The sequence below is a fragment of the Ranitomeya variabilis genome, chromosome 1 (genome assembly GCF_051348905.1).
Source record: "Ranitomeya variabilis isolate aRanVar5 chromosome 1, aRanVar5.hap1, whole genome shotgun sequence".
Lineage (NCBI taxonomy): Eukaryota > Metazoa > Chordata > Amphibia > Anura > Dendrobatidae > Ranitomeya > Ranitomeya variabilis.
This window is the reverse complement of record NC_135232.1, coordinates 872,897,444-872,919,644: the sequence shown is the minus strand read 5'-3', so window position 1 is coordinate 872,919,644 and position 22,201 is coordinate 872,897,444. Positions and strand designations below refer to the sequence as shown.

The window sequence follows — 22,201 nt, the reverse complement described above, 5'->3', positions numbered from 1 at the left end:
GTAGGAATCTGGCTATTAGGAGCAGTGCCTAGTAAAAGGCTGTGAAGGAACAGATGATTGGCCTCGGGGAGACCAAAACATCCAACACCGCGGAGACACCATCACGTGTTTCTCAACGCAGTGATCCAGAACACTGCCCCCATCCCTTATGGGAAATATGCAAATGCATGTAGGATAGCTGCAGAGACACCATCACGTGTTTCTCAACGCAAGCAGTGAATAGCCAGACCTTTCCCCGGGAAGGAACAACCACGGGAAGGGCAGCATCCAATAAAGGAAAACATCCAATACAGGAAAACCACCTATGCCAAGCATGGTATCCATCCACAGACAGCTGTTTCGGGGTGTTTGCCCCTCATCAGTGTGGAGTAGGAATCTGGCTATTAGGAGCAGTGCCTAGTAAAAGGCTGTGAAGGAACAGATGATTGGCCTCGGGGAGACCAAAACATCCAACACCGCGGAGACACCATCACGTGTTTCTCAACGCAGTGATCCAGAACACTGCCCCCATCCCTTATGGGAAATATGCAAATGCATGTAGGATAGCTGCGGAGACACCATCACGTGTTTCTCAACGCAAGCAGTGAATAGCCAGACCTTTCCCCGGGAAGGAACAACCACGGGAAGGGCAGCATCCAATAAAGGAAAACATCCAATACAGGAAAACCACCTATGCCAAGCATGGTATCCATCCACAGACAGCTGTTTCGGGGCAGTGTTCTGGATCACTGCGTTGAGAAACACGTGATGGTGTCTCCGCGGTGTTGGATGTTTTGGTCTCCCCGAGGCCAATCATCTGTTCCTTCACACCCTTTAAGTCATTGGCACAGTGCTTGGTCACAAGACCAGCTTCATTTTTGGCCATGTGCGCAGTCTGTGGCTTAGCTAATTGAAATGAGCCAGTCAGATGCCCCGTCACTCACTTGGGAAGCACCAAAATGACTTGCAACCAAAATAAGTTTGGGTCTTCTGATGTACATAGTGATCTGCATTCTCTTTTAGCCGAGAAAATAGTTAATGGAAATGTAAAATGCACTTCTCCTAGAACTCCATGGCAAATAACTAGTTATGGTGGCACATTGATTTCTAAATAATGGCACCTTTTGCCATATGTAATCAGAATTACTTGCCATTCTTGTAAAAGAAACAGAATTCTTATAACTGAGTTTGCTGTCAAACTGATTTGTTCTGCTTGGAATTGAGACTGAAGAGCCCTAAAATGCACTGATGTGTGTACATATTTGTCTGCAAAGCTTGTAGACACCTTTTGGCTGCAGAACCAGACTTTAGTGTGGTTACCACCTTTGTACAAACAAACCCTGAGAGTCTTCCTCATTCTTGATGAAGGCATCAAAAGCCACAATTTTTACTTTCTGAGTTTCAGTTCTTTCCATTTTACCTGCATTGATACACTGTAGAAAAACATCAGATCAGAAGACAGATTTGTGTCACTGACCTGTTATTGTATAAATAAATACCATTGTGGTATCCTTGGGCTATGTTCACATGTTGCATTTTTGCTTTTTTTGGGGGGGTGTATTTTTTTTTTTTTTTTTATGCAAATTTTAAGCTGCATTTTACAGCTATGAGATGTCAGGAATCTCAGGCGCACATTGTTTTTTTTCCTGACTGAATTGGAAAACTGCAGATTGTCAGTTTTCTGCGTTTTTCACCCATGGAAAGCAATGAGTAAATTAAAAAATGCAGCAAAAAACACAAGTATCCTGTTTCGCTGCGTTTTTGGTGCAAAAACCTCAGGAAGTTGCACCATTTTTTTTTTTTTTTTTTTTTTAAACACTAAACTTTATCAGCATGCGCAAGAGACAAATGTACCTGATAAAAACGCAATAAATATACGCAACACCACCTCCTTTTTGAAAGCAGCTTCTTTACTGCCAAGATAAGATTTTGCCTGCAGAAAAAAATGCAGCTAATGTGACCATAGCCTTAGTTGTACGGAGACATTTATACATTGTGACAGATGCCATTTTTTTGCCATTTACTTTTGCTTTATGAAACAATTTTAGTTATGTGGGGTATTTATGAGCTACAGGCCAAAATAGCCTGAATCCATTACACCAATGGAGGTGCTGCTGAGGGCTGCGTACATCCTCCGTGAAGCTCCGCCCACCACCGCACCTCCTCCGGTCAGCTCCGCCTACGTCGGCATGCCGATGTATGCTCATGCCTCCGCATGCGTCATTTTGACGGTGCGGCGACCTGCGCCAAACGCAACGAGTTGCATTTTGGTGCGGTCGCCGCACCATCAAATCTAAGCATGCGGAGGCATCCACATACATCGGCATGGCCTGCGTACCTAATGGTAAAGATGGTGTATGCACGATGTAGGCAGAGCTGACCGGAGCTTCACAGAGGACGTACGCAGCCCTCCGCAGCACTTCCATCCACAAATGTGAAACAAGCCTAATAACTGATGCCCAGGCCTCTGACATTGTCAGCATGTGCTCATTCTCTTGTAGACTGTGGCCCTAGAGCTGCATGGGGCTTACACTCTCAGGTGACAGGGCTAAGGACACATACAGCCAATGTAATAGAACTCTAGTGCCACTTATTGGAAGTAGCAATCCTAGAAGTTAATGTCGACTCTTTAATGAGCCTTGCAATATGGTCGGAGTCACACTAGAGTTTTACGGACGTATGAGAGGCGCAAAAACAACGCATTGCACACGGACCAATGATTCTCTATGGGGCAGCTCCTATCTGCCGTATATTTCGCAGCTTTTACGTGCGTAGAAAATCGCAGCATGCTGCGTTTGTCAGCGTATTGCGCAAAAAATCCGCCAATGAAAGTCTATGGGGGCGAGAAAATTACGGATTACACACGGACCATGCGTGTGACCTGTGAGAAATACGCACCGGTGTTCTATAGAAAAGCCGGTAATTCAGTGCGGTGTACAGTAAAATCACACTGACAAAATCAAACATGATCGCAGTGTTCCGGCAGCATAGGGAAGCATCGCGCAGGGAGGGGGCTCCCTGCGGGCTTCCCTGAGACCCTCGGAGCAACGCGATGTGATCGCGTTGCTCCGAGCATCTCTTACCTCCTCTCCCTGCAGGCCCCGGATCCAAAAATCTGACAGAGTGCTGTGCAAACTGTCAGATCAGCGATCTGTGATGTCCCCCCCGGGACAAAGGAAAACAGTAAAAAATTCCACATGTGTAAAAAAAAAATATAAATAAATAAAGAAAAAAAAAAATTATTCCCATAAATACATTTCTTTATCTAAATAAAAAAATAAATAAAAGTACACATATTTAGTATCGCCGCGTCCGTAATGACCCGACCCATAAAACTGTGCCACTAGATAACCCCTTGAGTGAACACCGTAAAAAAAAAAAAAAAAGGCAAAAAACAACGCTTTATTATCATACTGCCGAACAAAAAGTGGAATAACACGCGATCAAAAAGACAGATATAAATAACCATGGTACCGCTAAAAACGTCATCGTGTCCTGCAAAAATTGAGCCACCACACAGCATCATCAGTGAAAAAATAAAAAAGTTATAGTCCTCAGAATAAAGCGATGCCAAAATAATTATTTTTTCTATAAAATTGTTTTCATCGTATAAAAGCGCCAAAACATAAAAAAATGATATAAATGAGGTATCGCTGTAATCGTACTGACCCAAAGAATAAAACTGCTTTATCAATTTTACCAAACGTGGAATGGAATAAACGCCCCCCCCCAAAAGAAATTCATGAATAGTTGGTTTTTGGTCATTCTGCCTCACAAAAATCGGAATAAAAAGCGATCAAAAAATGTCACGTGCCCAAAAATGTTACCAATAAAAACGTCAACTCGTCCCGCAAAAAACAAGACCTCACATGACACTCTGGACCAAAATATGGAAAAATTATAGGTCTCAAAATGTGGAGACGCAAAAACTTTTTTGCTATAAAAAGCGTCTTTTAGTGTGTGACAGCTGCCAATCATAAAAATCCGCTATAAAAAAACGCTGTAAAAGTAAATCAAACCCCCCTTCATCACCCCCTTAGTTAGGGAAAAATAATAAAATTAAAAAGTATTTATTTCCATTTTCCCATTAGGGTTAGGGCTAGGGTTGGGGATAAAGTTAGGGTTAGGGTTGGGGCTAAAGTTAGGGTTAGGGTTGGGGCTAAAGATAGGGTTAGGGTTTGGGTTACATTTACGGTTTGGATTAGGGTTGGGATTAGAGTTAGGGGTGTGTCAGGGTTAGGGGTGTGGTTAGGGTTACCATTGGGATTAGGGTTAGGGGCGTGTTTGGATTAGGGTTTCAGTTAGAATTGGGGAGTTTCCACTGTTTAGGCACATCAGGGGCTCTCCAAACGCGACATGGCGTCCGATCTCAATTCCAGCCAATTCTGCGTTGAAAAAGTAAAACAGTGCTCCTTCCCTTCCGAGCTCTCCCGTGCGCCCAAACGGGTTTACCCCAACATATGGGGTATCAGCGTACTCAGGACACATTGGACAACAACTTTTGGGGTCCAATTTCAACTGTTACCCTTGAAAAAAAATACAAAACTGGGGGCTACAAAATAATTTTTGTGGAAAAAAAGGATTTTTTATTTTCACGGCTCTGCATTATAAACTGTAGTGAAACACTTGGGGGTTCAAAGCTCTCACAACACATCTAGATGAGTTCCTTAGGGGGTCTACTTTTCAAAATGGTGTTACTTGTGGGGGTTTTCACTGTTTAGGCACATCAGTGGCTCTCCAAACGCAACATGGCGTCCCATCTCAATTCCTGTCAATTTTGCTTGAAAAGTCAAATGGCGCTCCTTCCCTTCCGAGCTCTCCCATGCGCCCAAACAGTGGTTTACCCCCACATATGGGGTATCAGCGTACTCCGGACAAATTGTACAATAACTTTTGGGGTCCAATTTCTTCTCTTACCCTTGGGAAAATAAAAAAGTGGGGCAAAAAGATCATTTTTGTGAAAAAAATATGATTTTTTATTTTTACGGCTCTGCATTATAAACTTCTGTGAATCACTTAATGGGTCAAAGTGCTCAACACACATCTAGATAAGTTTCTTAGGGGGTCTACTTTCCAAAATGGTGTCACTTGTGGGGGGGTTTCAATGTTTAGGCACATCAGGGGCTCTCCAAATGCAACATGGCGTCCCATCTCAATTCCAGTAAATTTTGCATTGAAAAGTCAAATGGCGCTCCTTCGCTTCCGAGCTCTGCCATGCGCCCAAACAGTGGTTTACCCCCACATATGGGGTATCGGAGTACTCAGGACAAATTGTACAACAACTTTTGTGGTCCATGTTCTCCTGTTACCCTTGGGAAAATAAAACAAATTGGAGCTTAAATAATTTTTTTGTGAAAAAAAGTTAAATGTTCATTTTTATTTAAACATTCCAAAACTTCCTGTGAAACACCTGAAGGGTTAATAAACTTCTTGAATGTGGTTTTGAGCACCTTGAGGGGTGCAGTTTTTTGAATGGTGTCACACTTGGTTATTTTCTATCATATAGACCCCTCAAAATGACTTCAAATGAGATGTGGTCCTTAAAAAAAAAAAAAAAAAATGGTGGTGTAAAAATGAGAAATTGCTGTTCGACTTTTAACCCTTATAACTCCCTAACAAAAAAAAATGTTGGTTCCAAAATTGTGCTGATGTAAAGTAGACATGTGGGAAATGTTACTTATTAAGTATTTTATGTGACACTGTGATTTAATTGCATAAAAATTCAAAGTAGGAAAATTGCTAAATTTTCGCCAAATTTCCGTTTTTTTTCACAAATAAACGCAGGTAATATCAAAGAAATTTTACCACTATCATGAAGTACAATATGTCACGAGAAAACAATGTCAGAATCACCGGGATCCGTTGAAGCATTCCAGAGTTATAATCTCATAAAGGGACAGTGGTCAGAATTGTAAAAATTGGCCTGGTCATTAACGTGCAAACCACCCTTGGGGGTAAAGGGGTTAATCCACCTGAAGACCCTCGTTCTGTAAAAGAAAAAAAAAGGAAGGCAACAACATCCCATACCTTTCCGGCGCTCTGTCACGTCCCTTGCTGTAAATCCATCTGAAGGGGTTAAATAATTTTACAACTAGGAGCCTGCTAATGCAGCTGTGCTCCTGGCTGTAAAATCTGGGGAATGAATGAAATGCAGGGGAACATAGCATCGTAGATTTGCGGTGATGCGCCCACTGCTGGCATAAACTCATATGAACTCGAGCGTGGGAATTTTTATGAATATTTTCTCATGCTCTATATATACCGTATATATGTTTTCAGGAATATTTGAGCCCATGGATCCATTACATGTCCATTTTGCAAGGTTGCGAGAAAAAAACGCAGTACGGATGCCATACGGATTACATATAGAGGATGACATGCGTAAAATACGCAGCCACACCCTGCCTACGGATGACATACGGATCACTGTTTTGGGATCATTTCTGCGTATTACGCCTGTAAAAAACGGACCGTATTTCCCTATGCTGAGTGTGACCCCAGCCTATGTCTTGGGATAAAAGCCAAACAGGAATCTCAGTTTGTAGACATGGTGTTTCAGGGTGTTGCCCCTAATCAGTGCAAAGTATGAGATTTGATTTGATTTGGCTAGGTGAGAGGCTAAGGCCTCTTTCACACTAGCGTCGTGCACTGCACGTCGCTATGCGTCGTTTGGTTGAAAAAACGCATCCTGCAAAAGTGCTTGCAGGATGCGTTTTTTTCACCATTGATTTGCATTAGCGTCGCATTGCGACGCTTTGCCACACGTCGCAACCGTCATGCGATGGTTGCGCCGTGTTGTGGCGGACCGTCGGCTGCAAAAAACGTTACATGTAATGTTTTTTGCTGCCGACGGACCGCCATTTCCGACAGCGCATGCGCGGCCGGAACTCCGCCCCCACCTCCCCGCACCTCACAATGGGGCGGCGGATGCGATGGAAAAATGCATCCGCTGCCCCCGTTGTCCGGCGCATTCACTGCTAGCGTCGGTACGTCGGCCCGACGCTAGTGTGAAAGTAGCCTAAGACTGGGATCTAAAGGGTAACTTTTCTCCTTGTGGAGAATGACACGCCAGTATGAAGAGACTTAAATGCCTTGCATCCTCTTCTGGGAAATTAATATGCAAATTGTCTCTTCAGAGACATTATTTGTAATGCAATTTGTAATTATTTGTAATACTTTGTGATATGAAATGGGGGAAAAACATACAAATCTGATTTAAATACATTTTCCAATGATACGTTCTATTAAAACCCTATTATAGTAACTTTTTCAAGTATCTAAAATGAAAAAGTCTTGCACAAGTATGAATAAACCACTAATATAACTATACTTTCCTGAAATAATGTTCTTTTGTTAGATAACTAGACAGACAGGCAGACAGATGAATAGATATATCAATTAACATATAGGTGATAGATGTGTGATAGTTAGATACTGTATGTGATAGATATGAGACAGATATGTGATAGATGTATGATAGATCAATATGTGATAGATATGTTATCGATAGATATGTGATCAATATGTGATGGATAGATATGTTATTTATAAATAGATAGATATTAGGGATGAGCGAGCACTAAAATACTTGGATGCTTGCTACTCGAACCAAGCAATTCCTAATGCTCAGATGCTAGTTTCGAGTAACGAGTATAATGGGAGTAAGGCTACGGTCACACTTTCAGTATGTCAGTATTTTACACCAGTATTTGTAAGCCAAAACCAGGAGTGGAACAAACAGAGGGGAAAGCTATAATAGAAACATGTCACCAGTTCTGTATTTTTGACCCACTCCTAGTTTTGACTTACAAATACTGACCAAATACTGATAGTGTGACCGTAGCCTCAAAGGGAAATGCGAACATTTTCCCAGAACACCCTACAGTAGGTCTAGTAGGCAGTGAAAAGGTTGAAATGGATGGAAAAAGTGCTGAATGGAAGGCACCAACTGTAGTATCTCATTAAAATATTGTGAACAAGGTGTAGTTGTGGTACTCCTACAGCCATAAAAGCTATGTACTAAGTTCAAATGCTGACTAAAATTACAAGTATGGTCACTCATATACCCTTTAAGGCACCAACTATAGTACCGTATATACTCATGTATAAGCCGAGATTTTCAGCACATTCAGCTTATACACGAGTCATGGTCCAGAAAACCGGCAGGGGAGGGGGAGTTGGCAGCTGTAGCACAGTGACAGCTGCAGCTGTCGGCTTCCAGAAGACATCAATACTTCAATACTCACCCTCCCTCGCTGCATCTCCTTCCTGGCGCCGGCAGCTCTTTTCCTGTTCCTGTGCTGAGCGGTCAGGTGGTACCGCTCATTAAGGTAATGAATATGTACGTGACTCCACTCCCATAGGCGTGGAGCGCATATTCATGACCTTAATGGTTGGTACCACTTGACTGCTCAGCACAGGAAGAAGCTGCTGCACCGGGGAAATGAGGATGCAGGGACATTCAGTGACAGAGCGAGGAGGGTGAGTATGACGGGGGAGGATGCCGAGCCATGCATACAAGATGGGATGGGGGAGCCATGCATACATGGATGGGATGGGGGAGCCATGCATACATGGATGGGATGGGGGAGCCATGCATACATGGATGGGACGGGGGAGCCCAGCCATGCATACAAGGATGGGACAGGGGGGAGCCATGCATACAAGGATGGGACGGGATGGGGGAACCACGCACACCGGGATAGGAAGGTGACAATGCATACCCGGCTTATACTTGAGTCAATAAGCTTACCCAGTTTTCCGTGGCAAAATTAGGTGCCTAAGCTTATACTCGGGTCAGCTTATACTCAAGTATTTATGGTATATCATTAAAATATTATGAACAAAGTGTAGTTGTGGTACTCCTACACTCATAAAAGCTCTGCACATAGTGCAAAGCTTGTCACAAATTACAAGCAGCATCATCCATACACCCTTGAAGGCACCAACTGGAGTGCCTCATAAAAAATTAAGAAAGTTTTTAGTTGTGGAACTTCTACACTCATAAAGGTTTTGCACACCGTGCAAAGCCTGTAAAAAATGAGTCATCCATAGACCGTTGAAGGCACGTTAAACTCTATGGATGACTAATTGAATCCACAAAAACTGAACTAGTTTTGGCAGTTTATATATCACCGTATTGTAGCACTAAGCACATTAATCTGTATGGATGACAATATAGTTAATTTTTTCTCCCCCCCAAAAAAATATGGTCATGTGCGCAGCTATATATTTCGCAATGGATTGCAAAGTCCTAAGCCCTGCCTAAATGCTGTATTCCGCCACTCTCCCTACTCTTGCAACTGTCCCTAGGCTAAATGCAGAATGTATCAGATACAAACCGCAAAGCACAAAATTAGCCCTTTAGAAGAACTGCTAGTATGATGGTTCACATGAGCACCAGTATCAGCACGAGGATTCTGATTAGTTAAACTGTGCACACAAAGGCCTGGATAACTGCTCTTTCAACCTAATCAGGACTGTCCCTGAGCTGTACAATGGCATCCGTGAGTGGAGTGTGGTGGCGCCTGTCCTTTTATTACCTCTGATTAGGTAATGTGGCCAGCTAATCACAGTAATAACGCTAACAAGATGGCTAGATAGATATATAGATGGATAGATATGTGAGAGTGATAGATAAAACAAAAAAGGTGAAATAGCACAATCAAATAAACAATTCAGCATGTGGTGCTATCCCAATAATTAAAATTAGAATGTAGAAAATGTCTGTACCACTCCAGGAATCAAATGATGTAAAAATGGGCAACATTTCCATTCAAGGACACACACAAAGGCTAGACAAAGTCTCTGTGACCTCCAGACAAAAAGTTGTCTCTCTTTCTCATGGACCAATAAACTCTTCTCACTTTTTGCATCATGTAATTGCCTGGGTGCTGCCTACATTTTCCAGATTTTCCTAGATAGGTAGATCAGAATATCTATCTATCTATCTATCTATCTATCTATCTATCTATCTATCTATCTATCTATCTATCTATCTATCTATCTATCTATCTATCTATCTATCTAGCACATACTTAAAGGGAACCTGTCAGCAGGATTGTGCACAGTAACCTACAGACAGTGTCAGGTCGGCGCCGTTATACTGATTAAAATGATACCTTGGTTGATGAAATCCATCTTGTGGTTGTTTAATCTTTATTTGTATTTTGCAGTTATTGAGATTCTCGTGCTCTGGGGCGGCCTGTGGGGGGGGGGGGTCTTCATGTGGTGCTCTGCTTACATATGCATCTGTATGGCTTATGACAGGTCACTTATCCCTCACTGATCTGCCCCTTATTTTACATATTGCATAGATTATGGTTTGAAAAAAAAAAAATTCACATTTATTAGGGAGGCGGTGGCATCAGTGCTGTAGCATAAGGGGCATAATATGGCTGTTTTCATAGTATTTAGAAATATAGTTTTGCTGTAAATAAAAAAAAATAAATAAAAATTCTTAACCCCTTAGTGATGGAGCCAAGTTTTTTAAATCTGACCAGTGTCACTTTATGTGGTAATAACTCTGGAACGCTTCAACAAATTCCAGTGATTTTGACATTGTTTTTTCGTGACACATTATACTTTATGATAATGGTAAATTTAGGTCGATATGTTTTGTGTTTATTTATAAAAAATATCAGAAATTTTAGAAATTTTTTAAAAAATTAGCAATTTTCAAACTTTGAATGATTATCTCTTTAATCCAGATAGTTATGCCACAGCAAAACATTAATAAATAACATTTCCCTCATGTCTGCTTTACATCAGCACCATTTGTAAAATGTTCTTTTATTTTGTTAGCATTTTAGGAGGTTTAAAAATGTAGCAGTAATTTTTCATTTTTTCAAGGAAATTTACAAAATTTATTTTTTTAGGGACTTAGCCATGTTTGAAGTGACTTTAGGGGTCCCATATATTTGGAAACCCCCCAAAGTGATACCATTTTAAAAACGGCACCCCCTGAAATATTGAAAACTGCTGTCAGGTAGTTTAACCCTTCAGTTGCTTTTCAGGAATTAATGCAAAGTGACATGACAGAAATGACAATGTGCATTTTTACCACCTAAATGCCTCTAACTTCCGAACAGGTTACAACAGCCGTCAGACTCTTATTAAGGCCCCGTCACACTTAGCGACGCTAAAGCGATCCCGACAACGATACGACCTGTCAGGGATCGTTGCTGCGTCGCTATGTGGTCGCTGGTGAGATGTCAAACAGTGAGATCTTCCCAACGACGCAGCAGCGATGCGGTGACCTGTACAACGATATCGTTGGTCGTTGTGACCCTGTCACATGGCAGCTATTATGACGATTCAGACCTCGATGAGGGACGTCCTGCGTGACGTTGTAGTCAACGAGGTCGTTGGTAAGGTGTCAAACACAGCGATGTGTGCTACCCAGCGGGACCTCAACGATCAAAAAAAGGTCCAGGCCATTCCGACACGACCAGCGATCTCACAGCAGGGGCCTGGTCACTGCTACATGTCAAACATAGCGAGATCGCTACTGAGGTCGCTGTTGCGTCACAAAACTTGTGACTCAGCAGCGATCTCGCTAGCGACCTCGCTTAGTGTGATGGGGGCTTTAGGCCAGAATTGGTCATGAATTGCCAATCGTAAACATCAGGACCATACAATCATGATCTGAGGGCACCAATTGGGATTAGGAGGAAGCCCCCACACTCTGTTAACCATTTATAATGATGTAGTCACTATTGAAAGCAGCATATAAGGGGTTAAACAGATTTGGACAGTGCAAACACTGATCATGGCTGATGCAGCAAGTTGTCAGCTATAGCGTACAGCCGACAGCTGCTGGATTGTCACCTGTATGGGGAGGCTATTCTCTTATATCTCAGGTCAGTTAAAAGACGTATTGGCGGTCATTAAGGGGTTAATCATGGCACCGGTGGCTGGGCCTGTGCAGTAGCATCTATCGTGTTCTGATAGATGCTACTGCGCAGGCTCAGGAGTCGGTGACATTTTGCTGGAGAAAAAAAAAGTGAAGCTCCATCAAGAAGGTGCCAGTGGTGCCTGCGCAGTAACATCTATCGGAACGCGATAGATGCTACTGCGCAAGTGCTGCCACCGATGCCATTTTGATAAGAATTTTTTTATTTTTATTTACAACAAAACTATATTTCCAAATAACATGAAAACAGCCATATTATTCACCGCATCATGCTACAGCGCAGGCGCATGCCTGATGAATGTGAATTTTTTTCAAACCATAATTCTATGCAGTATGTAAAATAGGGGGCCGGTCAGTGAGGGATCAGTGACCTGTCATAAGCCATAAGGATGAATATCTAATCAGAGCACCACATAAAGACCCCCACAGGCCGCCCCGGAGCACAATCCTATCATTAACTGAAAACTGCAAATACAGATTAAAGAACAACCACAAGACGGATTTCCTCAACCAAAGTATCATTGTAATCAGTTTAATGGCGCCAACCTGACACTGTGTGTAGGTTACTGAGCAAAATCCTGCTGACAGGTTCCCTTTAATAAGGGCTGCTTTTGACACTTTGGAAAGACTGATAGTTTCCTGCAGCACAAACTGTACTGAAAAGACCAGCAGTCTGATCAAAACAACTGTATAAAAAACATTGGTTTGGTATTAGTTTTGTTTTGTTTTTTTTACCCCGTGTAAACCCACTCACACATCGCTCAATTTTATTTACCTGGGCACCCAAGCTGCATTGATTTGCATTCTCCATGCAGACTAATTTGCGGCCTAGGTCTGCATTTATCACGCCCGGGCAGCTACTAACACTCATTAGTACCTTCATATCTCTATAGTGATGGAATGAGGAAGAAGTTTGTTCTTTCAGCTGACGGATCACATAATAATAAAGTATCGATGTTAATATCATGATTCACAAACACAAAGTGTGAAGATTGTGTTGTACTTGTCAACACTATTGTAAGTTTTTTAACTAGATCAGAAGACTAGAAAGTGGCCTGCAGGTTTCTAAATTAACTATGGGAGAGCAGCAGACCCAAGACAAAAAAAGTTACCAGGTATTAAATGTCTGCCGTTTTCATCTGTCAACACAGGATAAACCATGTCCTAGAGCGAGTACAAAGTGAGCAGCATATTGCTTACAGCCTTCTGCACAATGTACAGATAAGCCGCATCCAAATGAGCGCACTCAGCTGTGGAGGCCACACTAGGAGAAGACTCTCAGCACGTGTCCATCATCGCTGTTCTCCAGCTAGAGGTCATTTCCATGTGTTCAAGATCCTGTTCAGAATATGGACAAACAGTGCAGTGAATCACGGACCTTCCCGTTCTGCTCTTTTAGTCACGTGATAAAAACCAGTTTCTCAAGATGATGCTATTAAATGTCAGCAATACGTTCCAAATTGAGAGGAAGCCAACCTGCTGGGCCTAATTCTCATTAAATAGATGTTTCCATGGTGGAGGACACTCTCTGATAACAGGATTTTCACAACTAATTCAGCCAGTTGGCCTCATGCTTGGGGCCACAGCTGTGGGTGTCACAAAGTGTGCCAAATATCATGGCGGAGCTTCATTGTGGATTATCCCAGTCTCATCAGGTGTAAGCAGATCGTTTTCACCTGGACACTGGTATCAGGGCTTCACACTTGGATCATATCCTTCTACAATTAAATGTGGCCCACGATGGTATCTTCATACAGTGATGTTCTGTGTGATAGAATATTTTTGCACATGGTAATTTCATGCTCTTCTCCATCTGTTAGCGTCTGTTGTGCCACCACTTTATTCTATCCTGTGAGCTCTTGGAATAAATCGTGTATTACAATTTCATACAGTATATAAAGCCAAGAATTAACACAATACCAGTGTCGGATCTAAACCTGTACTACACTATGTGCACAATTATTAGGCGATTTGTACTTTTCATGATTAATTTTATTTTTTATTACTGAACAACTGCAGCCAAAAAGCTGAAACCTGAATATTTAAGAAAGTAAAAGTGAGGTTTTGTTTTTCTTAGGAGAATATCTGAGTACATAATTATTGGTCAGCTATTAATGAGCAGAACTATTATGCAACTAAATGAAAAATGTAAATGTTCTCATATCAATTATATATTTTCATCTGTTTAAGTGAGAATAATAACCAAACAACTCAAAATGTACAAAAATAGATTTCTAACATAAAAAAAATCAGTGACCAATTTAGCTTTCCTTCTTTTCAATAAGATTCATAAGCCTTACATCTATAGAGTCTCAGTTTCTTAATCTATTGATGATCAATATTTTGAGCAGCGCCAATCACAGCCTCCCAGACACTGTTAAGAGTGGTGTACTGTTTTCCTTCACAGTAAATCTCCCATTTAAAGTGGTTTTCCCACAAACAAAAGTTTATTTTAATCAATGGATCTTGGAATAATAATATACCGTATATACTCGAGTATAAGCCGACCCGAGTATAAGCCGACCCCCCTAATTTTGCCACAAAAAACTGGGAAAACTTATTGACTCGAGTATAAGCCTAGGGTGGAAAATACAGCAGCTACCGGTGAATTTCAAAAATAAAAATAGATGCTCCATACCGTTCATTATTGCCCCATAGATGCTCCATATAAAGCTGTGCCATATATAATGCTCCATACCATTGATTATTGCCCCATATATTATCCATATATAGCTGTGCCATATAGAATGCTCTGCACCGTTCATTATGGCCCCATAGATGCTCCATATAAAGTTGTGCCCCATATACAATGCTCTGCACTGTTCATTATGGCCCTATAGATGCTCCATATAAAGCTGTGCCATATATGCTCTGCACCGTTCAGTTTGGCTCCATAGATGCTCCTTATAAAGCAGTGCCCTATATGCTCTGCACCGTTCAGTTTGGCCCCATAGATGCTCCTTATAAAGCTGTGCCCTATATGCTCTGCACCGTTCAGTTTGGCCCCATAGATGCTCCTTATATAGCTGTGCCCTATATGCTCTGCACCGTTCAGTTTGGCCCCATAGATGCTCCTTATATAGCTGTGCCCTATATGCTCTGCACCGTTCAGTTTGGCCCCATAGATGCTCATTATAAAGCTGCCCCATATGGAATGCTCTGCACCGTTGCCCCATAGATGCTCCACATAAATCTGTGCCATATATAATGCTGCTGCTGCTGCAATAAAAAAAACAAAACACATACTCCCCTTTCTTGCTTGCAGCTCCTCAGCGTCCCGTCCCGGCGTCTCTCTGCACTGACTGATCAGGCAGAGGGCGCCGCGCACACTATATGCGTCATCGCGCCCTCTGACCTGCACAGTCAGAGCAGAGAGACGCCGGGAAGATGGAGCGGCGCCCGGCGTGTGGATCGTGGACAGGTAAATATGCGATACTTACCTGCTCCCGGCGTCCTGCTCCTTCCCCCAGACAGCTGGTCTCCGGGTGCCGCAGCCTCTTCCTCTATCAGCTGTCACCGGCACCACTGATTAGAGAAATGACTATGCGGCTCCACCCCTATGGGAGTGGAGTCCATATTCATAAGTTTAATGAGCGGTCCCACGTGACCGCTGTACAGAGGAAGAGCTGCGGCACCCGAAGACAGTGTGACGGGCAGGGGGAGCGTCAGGATCGCCGGGACTAGGTAAGTATGCCTCAGCGCCACAGCCTCACCCTGCCACAGACCGTGACTCGAGTATAAGCCGAGAGGGGCACTTTCAGCCCAAAAATTTCACAGTCGGATGTGTTTAACTAAAATGTTCCTCTGCAGAGATAATCTTATAAATGTGCCTCTGCTATGTACTGTGTAATGGCTGTGTCTGACCGTACAGGAACATGGTCTGATCATACCCCAGCTCCTGGGCAGGGGAGGAAGCAAAAGAGAGTATACAGACATTATAGCAAGGGGGATCACAGCTTATAAAAAAGAATCATTTGCGATCCCCTGCTGAATTGTCTGTATACTTTTTTTTTTCTCCCTCCTCCCCCCCACCTACCCCTGTGTAGGATCTGTGGTATGATCAGATCATGTCACTGTACGGTCAGACACAGCCATTACACAGTATACAACAAGGGCACATTTATGAGATTATCTCAGCACAGGAACATTTTATTTAAACACATCCAATTGTGGCACTTATTATTATTCCAAGATCTATTGACTGAAATGTACTTTTGTTCTTGGTAAAACCCCTTTAGCAACAGCTCACAAGTTCTCAGTAGGGTTTGTAAGATGAGGACAGGGTCATGTCATTATTGTTTCATATTTAAGGCCTAAAAATCATGATTTTCTTGAAAGATGCACACACGTTCCTCTACCATTGCTTGAAGAAAGTGTCTTCTAAAAATTGCCAATAGGTTTGTGAATTGATTTTGAGTCCATCTTTAATCTGAAAAGGTTCAATTAGCTCATCTTTAATGAAACCAGCCGATAGCAGTACCCAACTCCATCTTGTTGGCATCTGAGTGGAAGTGGAGGTCTGTTCCCATTACTGATCCAGCTTATCCATCTGGTCCCTTAAGAGTCGCTCTCATATCTTCAGGCTATAAAATCTCTGAAAAATCTGTCTTCAGCTATTTCTAGGCCCAGTCTTGACATTTCACCTTCTGTGTCTTGTTTCAGTGGTTGTTGAGTTTCAGGCTTTCTTACCTTGGCCTTGTCTCTGAGCTTGAACACCTTCTACTGCAGTGAGATTGAGGAATATGATCACACAGGAGGATAATCTTTAGCAGTTATTGCTCCTTTGTTTCTCAAAACATTTCTTGAAACTCTGTTGACTTTTTGCAACAAAACTTTTGATTTTTGATCTTAGCAATTTCAGGAGCGCTGCCATCCCTCTTTCAACACTTTTAACATTTTCATTTTTCAGAATTAGTCACATACTCTTTTGTTGGCCTATTTTTCCTAAGAAAACAAGCTGCCTAATAATTCTGCACACTTTGACAAAGGGTGTTGAAATCCTTAGGCCACAGCCTCCCTTATCACACAAATGCACATCATCTGATCTGCTTCCTCCAACAAGTATTCAAGTTTATACAGGTTGGAGTTGGAAAATCTGCATAAAATGATGATTTTGTTCAAATGCTCACTTGCCTAATTATTCTGTACACCGTGTATATATTTTGAGGTTGATAGAGCCAAAAGAAGGTCAAAAAATGTTTGCTTGGTAAGGTTGTTCGATTCTTACATTAAATATTCATACTCCTATGGGTCTACATTAAAAAGAAAATGGAACTTGTTTATCTCCATTGATTTGTGTTTGAACCTCGTGAATTGCTGATTAGTGGTTATTTTTAATTTAATGTTTGTCACTTCATCCATATTTAACATGGATAAACTAAAGTTTCGTATTCACAATCTTTACCAAATGTCATGGCTGAGTTTCATTGTGGATGATCACACACGTATGAGATGTAAGGAGCTCGTTTTCACCGGGACACTGTTATCAGGGCTTCATTTATTTATTTATCAGTGTAAGATGTGAAAGATGCATGTAAACCAACAGAAAAGCACCAAATTAAGGGAAATTAACTGTGGCAAGCCTAGCACTGGACAAGATTGGATCTTTTGACATTTGTGTTCTCTGCGTTCAATTAATTTTTCCCGCAACTCAAAAAAAAATAAAAATCATTAATTATACAAAAATGTAGAATTTTGTTAAAATAAATTGCATTAATTAATTCCATTGAATGCCCAGAAATTTTATTTGCATTTTATTTATGTAGTGACGTTATGGCGCCCACTGAGCTGATACGTCGGACACACAGGGAGAATGGTGGAGGAGGGAGCTGACACTCTCCCTCAATATTACTTTCAACTGTATCGGTATCCTGGATAGAAGTGCAATGTCGGTCAGAGAGGTGCTGCCGCTGGCACCGGGCCCCCGGACTCATGGTGCTCATAGCGGCCGTGTGGTCTGCCGTTATTAGCCCACCATCGCCCCTAACTAAGGGTACTGCTGCAGTATTTGTATAATTAACACTTTCCACAGACACACAGTATATATAGAATACACAGAATGCAGTAATGAAGAGGATCAGATAATATACGAGTAACATAAACTAGTGCACTAAGCATGATTCCAAGTGGAAAGAGTCGAAAGCCCTAGCGTCAAATGGACATGTTCTCCTGTAAGTGGGTTAACTGGAACAGCATATTACACAAACTAACAGAGGGGCCATGCTGCGCGACATTCTAGCACCATACTTGGTGAGAGGGTGATGAGTCCGCTTCCACTGTCTTACAAGCGAGACACAGCAAAGATTCACCACTCTATTGGCAATTTAATCTGATTAAGATTTATTTGGTATTAAAAATTTACTAATTTGCAGGAAATATTATCCTTTTTGCCCAAAAATGTGTTTCTTTTTGTATTTTTGTCACTCTCAACACTTTTAAAAATGGATGAGAAAGTGGGTACGGTTAGCTATACAAAAAGGTAATTATCAGATTTATGAATCATGATTTTTTTTTTGTTTTATTTTTCACTAGTGTGGAGAGGTGACATTAAATGTAGAAAAAACGCTCTAGAAAGAAGTGTTATAACTAAAAATGTGACAAATATATTTAAACAGTTGGAGCGCCTACCGGGGCCATGGGGATACTCGGTACCGGGCCTGTCCTTAAGGGGACGTGTCACGGCAGCAGTGACCCGGTCCATGCCCCTGGGCATCCAATAAACGGGGATTAAAGTTTATGGGATAAGTGTTCTTGACGCCACCTGTGGTATTCGGCAAATGAGAGATGTTAGCCAACGCTGCTTGAAGAAACCCAAACAGCTTGGGATCCATCTAACTAGGTGGGTTCGGAGGCCTTCCTTCTGCACTTTGTACTCTGACCCTTGCTGTGAAGTTCTGCACAAGTCTTCCTAGTACTTCCAATCCGTATGGCTGACAGCATGAGCCTATCTTGGGCATTGCCTTCTCACTGGCAGCCCCAGGCTCCTGAGCTGCTGTGTTGCCTCCGGATATCAGTTGGGGCGAGGAGACTTGGAATCTCCTGCCCTCTGGATTCTGTGGCTGAGTATGATATCCTCTCACCACCACGGACTCCGGTGTCCGGTCCCTTTGCGCTTTATCTTGGGGTGAGCCCAATTGCAGCTCCAGGGTCATCTCTTGCTTCCTTGCGACCCGACCTATAAAACTGTCCCACTAGTTAACCCCTTCAGTGAACACCGTAAAAAAAAAACAAAAAAACCCCGATGCAAAAAACAGCGCTTTATTATCATACTGCCGAACAAAAAGTGGAGTTGCATGCGATCAAAAGACAGATATAAATAACCATGGTACCGCTGAAAACGTAATCTTGTCCCACAAAAAACGAGCTGCCATACAGCGTCATCAGCAAAAAAATAAAAAAGTTATAGTCCTCAGAATAAAGTGATGCAAAAATAATAATTTTTTCTATAAAATAGTTTTTATCGTATAAAAGCGCCAAAACATAAAAAAATGATATAAATGAGGTATTGCTGTAATCGTACTGACCCGAAGAATAAAACTGCTTTATCCATTTTACCAAACGCGGAACGGTGTAAACGCCTTCCCAAAAGAAATTCATAAATAGCTGTTTTTTGGTCATACTGCCTCACAAAAATCGATCAAAAAATGTCACGTGCCCGAAAATATTACCAATAAAAATGTCAACTCGTCCCATAAAAAACAAGACCTCACATGACTCTGTGGACCAAAATATGGAAAAATTATAGCTCTCAAAACGTGGTAACGAAAAAAAATATTTTTTGCAATAAAAAGCGTCTGTTAGTGTGTGACGGCTGCCAATCATAAAAATCCGCTAAAAAACCCGCTATAAAAGTAAATCAAACCCCCCTTCATCACCCCCTTAGTTAGGGAAAAATAAAAAAATTAAAAAGATGTATTTATTTCCATTTTCCCGTTAGGGTTAGGGTTAGGGCAAGGATTAGGGTTTGGATTACATTTACGGTTGGGATTAGGGTTAGGGGTGTGTCAGGGTTATGGTTGGGATTAGGGTTAGGGGTGTGTTGGAGTTAGGGGGTGTAATTGGTATTAGGGGTGTGTTTGGGCTAGGGTTTCAGTTAGAATTGGGGTTTCCACTGTTTAGGCACATCAGGGGCTCTCCAAATGTGACATGGCGTCCAATCTCAATTCCAGCCAATTCTGCAATGAAAAAGTAAAACAGTGCTCCTTCCCTTCCAAGCTCTCCCGTGCCCCCAAACAGGGGTTTACTCCAACATATTGTGTATCAGCATACTCAGGACAAATTAGACAACAACTTCTGGGGTCCAATTTCTCTTGTTACCCTTGGGGAAAATAAAACTTTGGGGGGCTAAAAAAAACATTTTTGTAGGAAAAAATGATTTTTTATTTATTTTATTTTTCTGCGTTATAAACTGTAGTGAAATACTTGGGGGTTCAAAGTTCTCACAACACATCTAGATAAGTTCCTTGGGGGGTCTAGTTTCCAATATGGGGTCACTTGTGGGGGGTTTCTACTGTTTAGGTACATCAGGGGCTCTGCAAATGCAACATGACGCCTGCAGACCAATCCATTTAAGTCTACATTCCAAATGGCGCTCCTTCCCTTCCGAGCTCTGCCATGCGCCCAAACGGTGGTTCCGCCCCACATATGGGGTATCAGCGTACTCAGAACAAATTGGACAATAACTTTTGGGGACCAATTTGCCCTGTTACCCTTGGGAAAATACAAAACTGGGTGTTAAAAGATAATTTTTGTGGAAAAAAATGATTTTTTTATTTTCACGGCTCTGCGTTATTAACTGTGTGAAACACTTGGGGGTTCAAAGTTCTCACAACACATCTAGATAAGTTCCTTGGTGGGTCTACTTTCCAAAATGGTGTCACTTGTGCGGGGTTTCAATGTTTAGGCACATCAGGGGCTCCCCAACGCAACATGGCGTCCCATCTCCATTCCAGCCAATTTTGCATTGAAAAGTCAAATGGCGCTCCTTCCCTTCTGAGCTCTGCCATGCGCCCAAACAGTGGTTTACCCCCACATATGGGGTATCGGGGTACTCAGGAAAAATTGTACAACAACTTTTGGGGTCCATTTTTTCCTGTTACCCTTGGTAAAATAAAACAAATTGGAGCTGAAGTAAATTTTTTGTGAAAAAAAAAAAAAAATAATTAAATGTTCATTTTTTTTTAAACATTCCAAAAATTCCTGTGAAACACCTGAAGAGTTAATAAACTTCTTGAATGTGGTTTTGAGCACCTTGAGGGGTGCAGTTTTTAGAATGGTGTCACACTTGGGTATTTTCTATCATATAGACCCCTCAAAATGACTTAAAATGTGATGTGGTCCCTAAAAAAAAAAAGTAAATGGTGTAAAAATGAGAAATTGCTGGTCAACTTTTAACCCTTATAACTCCGTAACAAAAAAAAATGTTTCAAAAATTGTGCTTATGTAAAGTAGACATGTGGGAAATGTTACTTATTAAGTATTTTGTGTGACATATCTGTGATTTAAGAGCATAAAAATTCAAAGTTGGAAAATTGCAAAATTTTCAAAATTTTCGCCAAATTTCTGTTTTTTTCACAAATAAGCGCAGGTAATATCAAATAAATTTTACCACTGACATGAAGTACTATATGTCACGAGAAAACAGTGTCAGAATCACCAGGATCCGTTGAAGTGTTCCAGAGTTATAACCTCATAAAGGGACAGTGGTCAGAATTGTAAAAATTGGCCCGGTCATTAACGTGCAAACCACCCTCGAGGCTTAAGGGGTTAAATTTGCTTTTTCAAATGTTTAAAAGCTCTTCTACGTGGTCACCTTTTTGATATAGTTTTGCTGCGCACTACTGAATTTAGCCAGGAAACACTTCAATATCATTAGACAAATTATTCTATACGACTCCTTTTTAATGTTCAGGTATATGCATTTATTTTGTTTTCATTTCTGCAAGAAGATCCTAGATATTGATTTTTTTTTACTTTTTACCCTCTGTATACAAGTAGTAAAAGCAGAGATCTTAAAACTGGTCAGACATTGGAACACAGCATAAATGAATAAAATTGTGAAGAGTTCAAAGATGTGTTCACACAGTGATTTCTGACCAGTCCGATGATGAAATTGGTTATTTATGCCAACAAATGTTCTCTTCTTCCTTTTGCCCTACAATATAAACCTTTTCTATGCCGTATAATGTACGTGGCTTTCATATACCTGTTTACACTCACACAGATTTTGGTCTGATTGGATAGAAATAGAAATTGATCAGATATCTGTAGATGTAAGTGCAGACTTGTAACTTTTGCAATGATCTGTTT

The 22,201-nt window shown here is 41.5% G+C and overlaps 1 protein-coding gene across 2 annotated transcripts in view; it reads left to right on the top strand.

The window, feature by feature from the left end:
• DAPP1 (dual adaptor of phosphotyrosine and 3-phosphoinositides 1) overlaps positions 1 to 22,201 on the top strand; it is a 114,687-nt gene that overhangs the window by 23,986 nt on the left and 68,500 nt on the right. The gene's annotated exons all lie outside the window — the stretch shown is intronic.